This window comes from Penaeus chinensis, chromosome 29 (assembly GCF_019202785.1).
Source record: "Penaeus chinensis breed Huanghai No. 1 chromosome 29, ASM1920278v2, whole genome shotgun sequence".
Classification (NCBI taxonomy): domain Eukaryota; kingdom Metazoa; phylum Arthropoda; class Malacostraca; order Decapoda; family Penaeidae; genus Penaeus; species Penaeus chinensis.
The window spans coordinates 17,494,101-17,499,100 of record NC_061847.1 but is presented as its reverse complement, the minus strand read 5'-3'; the positions used below and the strand labels follow the sequence as shown (position 1 = coordinate 17,499,100).

The 5,000-nt window shown below is 43.2% G+C and overlaps 1 protein-coding gene across 3 annotated transcripts in view; it reads right to left on the bottom strand.

Moving 5' to 3' along the window:
* LOC125040828 (hexosaminidase D-like) overlaps positions 1-1,287 on the bottom strand; it is an 11,101-nt gene extending 9,814 nt beyond the window's left edge. For 2 of the 3 annotated variants that reach the window (XM_047635572.1, XM_047635574.1), the window contains exon 1: positions 1,139-1,287. The gene's annotated coding sequence lies outside the window, so the exon portion shown is untranslated. Of the gene's footprint in view, positions 1-903; positions 1,089-1,138 lie in introns of those variants that run through there. The other variant, XM_047635573.1, reaches the window with a different exon arrangement.
* Positions 1,288-5,000: the final 3,713 nt, after the last annotated feature.

Genomic DNA, 5,000 nt, shown 5'->3' with positions numbered 1-5,000 from the left:
ATTTAGTCACCTAATTCTAGAGGTGTTCATCAGAGATGCTGTTGGAGAGACAGTGGCATAGACTAACATCAGAAGTACAAAACAGACAATACTAAGGATGCTCTGTCAGTCACAACTCCAGAGATATTATCACTACTAAAACCACTGAAAGAAAGGATAAAAGATATGACACAGATGGAGGTTGTATATTACCTTCCATACTAAGATCATGTACAAAAAAACAGAGCCCTCTTTTCCTTTGAGCATTTCTTTGCATAGTACAGACAGACAATGAAATAGGTAGAGATGCAAGTGAGTAATCTCACACCACAAGAGATCTAATTCCTTCTCATATGCCACGCTGAAACACTCTGTAGTTACTTGAGTTCACGTGGTGCTTGTCCACAAAAGCAGAATAATAGGATGGTGTGTTTTAATACGTGAGTATCCTAGATATATCTTAACTGACATCAGTTAATGTTGCCAAGAGTGATAAAGGGATAGAGAGAGAGAGAAATGAACACTGCCATCTTATGGAGCATAAAAAAATGGAGTAATAAACAGCACAGGTACAGCTGCAGTGGCCTTATATAGACTGTAAAAAAATCCACTGCATATCACCACTCAGAGACAAAGCCACAACTCTTAGTGTCGTGTTTTCTGTAAGTTGGTACAAAGTGCTAATAAAGAGAGCCCAGGGGGACTGCTCCCCCAATCTAGGGAATAAGTAGAAGGTAGAAAAGTTAGGTTTGCATTTTGGTTTTGCATGATACCCTGGTTTTGTGTAGCTCTTGTTAACAAATACCAAATGATGTGCATAGGTTTACCTGCAAATAGTGTCAAACATAATAAATGACCCAGCAGTATTAAGGAAGGCAAAATCTTAATTCTCATTTAAACAGAGCTTTGTTGTAGTCAGCTTACCTTACGTGAGGACAGACATTTCGGTAGCGTTATGTTGAGAAAAAACTCCTAATGACAACAGACTGCATTACAATTTTACTGATACGACCTGACCTACGAGCCCTTGGCGGCGACACAAAAGAGAGCGAAAGCAATCACAGATTATAAAAAGCGAAGTGAAAGCCTCCCTGCCCGCACGCCAGCCAGAATGCCCGAGCTGAACTTTACTTTAAAACCCCACTGCACTTCATCTTACCGGGTTATTGTTCCACGAAAGAGTCACACGGACACTGGTCACTACGCGAAACAACAGCGATAATGGGCGAGTTTCCATCACTGGCCGCCACTGCTTGTCAGAGAGCATTTCATCTTGACAGGTTTGGTGCCGAAGCAGACGACGCTCGCGGAGGGAAGGCCGCGCGGCAGATTCAAACGCCGCGAATGGAAGGCTGCTTGCACTGCGCGTCTTAGGTTTGGATTATTGTGCTTGAGATGACTTGACTGAACTGATTCGCCTGGAAGTTCTTAATCAATTCTGAACTGTGCACGCTATTTCATTTTATGTTTGGAATATTGCGTTTTAGATGACAAAACAAAGAGAAGAAAAGAGAAGAGAAGAGAGAGAGCGAGAGAGAGAGAGAGAGAGAGAGAGAGAGAGAGAGAGAGAGAGAGAGAGAGAGAGAGAGAGAGAGAGAGAGAGAGAGAGAGAGAGAGAGAGAGAGAGAGAGAGAAATATAAATATATATATATATATATATATATATATATATATATATATATATATATATATATATCTGTGTGTGTGTGTGTGTGTGTGTGTGTGTGTGTGTGTGTGTAAACTGATAATTTCTTAGCTGTATAAAGTTATCCTGTCCAATCAGTGAGTGATGTCCATCCCATACATTGCTACATAAATCAGTTTTTACGGTACGGACGCACTCAGCTAGGGCAAATTGATGAGAACACAGAGGTGAAGTCGTCAGCACAAGAAACAATCTGCCGACACAAACGGCAGCGCCACAATTAAAGGGAAAAGATCGCGGGAAGCGCCGCCCTCAGCCAGTCTAGTTGGTGCCCCGAGTTCCAGCTCTATCTCGCCGTATATACCGAGTGAAGATAATGTTTCCCCGGGGGGTGCTGGGGCAGAGCCTCCCATCAACCCTCCCATCGGGCATTCGAGCACGCCAAAGGCAACTTAGAATGGAATAAAGTTAGTTTGTGACGTGGAGTAGTACGTCCGTACTGTAAAGAATTACCATATTACTTATTATTCTTACTTCTATTACCATCGTTACTGTTGTGATCCATCTTTACGTTTATTTTCCAAGACAAATGAAAGGGTGAAGTCCAAATAAACCTATATTTATAACACCATGGACCGAAATCATAAGTTTTATGGCGTAATGCGTGTAATAGGCATGTTCATTGCTCATGAATTTAATATCATTATGCAGAATAAGCATGCACGCACACACATCCTCCAGAGTGAAACATATACGTTGGACCTAAATTAATTTGGTTATGTTAACGAGAGAGCGACGTACAGAGATTGACACTGCCATCTTATAGAGCATAAGAAATAGAGTCACAATCAGCACATGTACAGCTGCAACGGCTTCATATTTACAACGAAATGACGAAAATATTCGTTGCATATCACCGCTTAGAAACTAATCCACAACACCCTCACACAGCCAGAGTTCTCAGTGTCGCGTTTTCTGTTGGTTGGCAAGTGTTGATAAAGGGGGGAGGGGCTTTCCCCTTTTTCTAGGGAATAAATAGAAGGTAGGAAAGATTAGTTTCGGATTTTTGAGTTCGCAAGGGTAATGGTTAATGGTTACAAAGCAATATATATGTGTTAGACATCAAAATCTTATGGCAGTGTAGAAAGGTGTAACAGAGAAAAGGGTAAAGAGGGGGTTAGCTGGTGATTATATATACTACACGTCAGAAGTCGTATAGAAGTTCAGAAAGGTAGGGATTAACAAGGGTGATTTTATCAAAACTGACAAAGGAAGATATGCGAAATTTTGCAAATATGTCCGTAGGGTAAGGTAGGAATTAGCAAAGGAGAAAGGGTATAAGAGCGATTAGATCACAGATTCACTGATAATGTCAGTAGGAAGAGAATCTAGGGAAGGGGGTTGCGGTGACAAAGGGTTCCATCCAGGGGGAAGCAGGAGGGATAATAGGTTAGGAAGAGGGTGATGCGGCTGAAGTAGCGGGGAATGGGATGTGTTGGAAGTGGGAGGAAGGGTTATAGGAGGAACATGAGAAGGAGGAGGATGGATGTCGGCAGCTACTTTGAGTGTTGAAGGAATGGGAGTAGAGATATTGAAGGATGGTTGAGGTGTAGGTATGTTATCTTGGGTCATGATTAGATAGTTTTGAATGTCTTCGAGAGTTTCTACAGTGGAGTCAGTTGGGAAGGTCTGAGAAAGGTTTTCCTATGGGGAGGAGAAGAGGAGACAAATGTTTGAGGGGTGGAGGGAGAGATTGATGGAGAGGATGGGGTAGAAGATGGGATGGAGCGTTTAGCTTGTCTTGTGCGATGAAAAGGGTGAAGGGGAAGAGGATTAAGTACTGGGGAAGAAGTGATTGGAGTGTCTGGAATGGTGGAGGAGAAGTGGGATAAGGAAGAGATGCTGGGGGAGATGTAGAAACATCTTGGGAGGAAAGGGGAGCAAATAATGGAGTAGGGAGTTGCCACTTCAGACTCAAACTTGCAAGTAGGGCAGCCCCATAAAATGTATTATGGGAGCCGCCACATTTGGCACATGTGCGTGACTGTGCAGAGCAGTTTGATCGATTATGACCAGGTTGGGCACATAGAGGCATTGAGCTGTGGAATTGCAGTGTTTGGCAGGGTGGCCTAGACGCTGACGGCGGGGGCTAGGTTGATATGGTCGGACAGGAAGGAATTTTCCGCCAATGTGAACGTTAAGGGGAGGTCATGTCTACGGAAAGTAATCTTGGCAATATAGGTAGAGGACTTACGACGGCCTCTAGAAGGAATTTTGTAGCATTGTACTGATACTACATCATAGTCCATGAAGCAGGCAAATAAGTCTTCTCCACAATCTGACCAATTTTGTCGTAGACCGGGTAGTTTGTTGGGGAAATGGAAACAGTTCTGGTACAAGTATTGATGGTGGAATGAGGTTGGGCAGGAATGGGTTTGCCAGTGAAGTCTGTCAAGGTTGATAATGCTTTAGCTTGGGTTTCGGATCTAATTGGGACGAGACGAGAACTTGTTTTTAGGTTTTTAGAGACGTTGGTGGAAAAGGAGACTGTTCTCAGAGTAAGGAGCTGTGTGTGTGTGTGGGGGGGGGGGGTCACGAAAACCCGGTCCCATTTGGCTGGGCTAAATAGACTATTTGAGATGTTTGTAGAGGTGGTAGTAGAAGGACGGGGGCGTGTGGAAGAGGGAGTAGTTTTGAGAGAGGTATTATTGCGGAGAGGTGGGCAGTAAGGTTGTAGAGTAGTAATCAGGGAGGATGGGGTAGTTGATAAAGAAAGCTGTGGGAGTGGAGATGAAGTAGGGGACGTCGGGAGAGGACGAATGTCTCGTGGAGGTTGGGTATTGACCTGGGTGGATGATGTAATAGCAAGCATTCATGAGATGATAGTAGTAGCAGTGTTCAGAGTCGTGGCCAAAGGAGAGCCCGGAGTCAGGGAACCGGGAGAATTTGAATCAGTGGAGCCTTATTATCCCTAATAATGGTATACAGTCTAGAGTGTGTTGGGGAGGGAAACAGTCCATCCCTTAGGATCCCCTTAAGGGTAAGGGCTGGACAACTAAACAGGGGAATACCGTGCCAATGGGTCTCCCAGGCCGTTCATGACTGGCCCCCTTGCAGATATTGCAATAGAGTTTGTGTTTCTCACGAGATCTGTAGTGAAGTATAATAGGAAAAGTGTGAATGATAATGTTCTTAGTATTTGGACTGGTTTAATTTCGGATTAGATCGAAATATAATTCATCCTCGTATATTTCTTACATTTTAAAGAATATAAAATTTCACACAAAAATAAGTCCACTTCTCATTTTACAATTTTCAAAATTGCAATTTAATTTTCCCTTTACGTTGGTTTGTTCCTTTTCCAGCAATTTACGT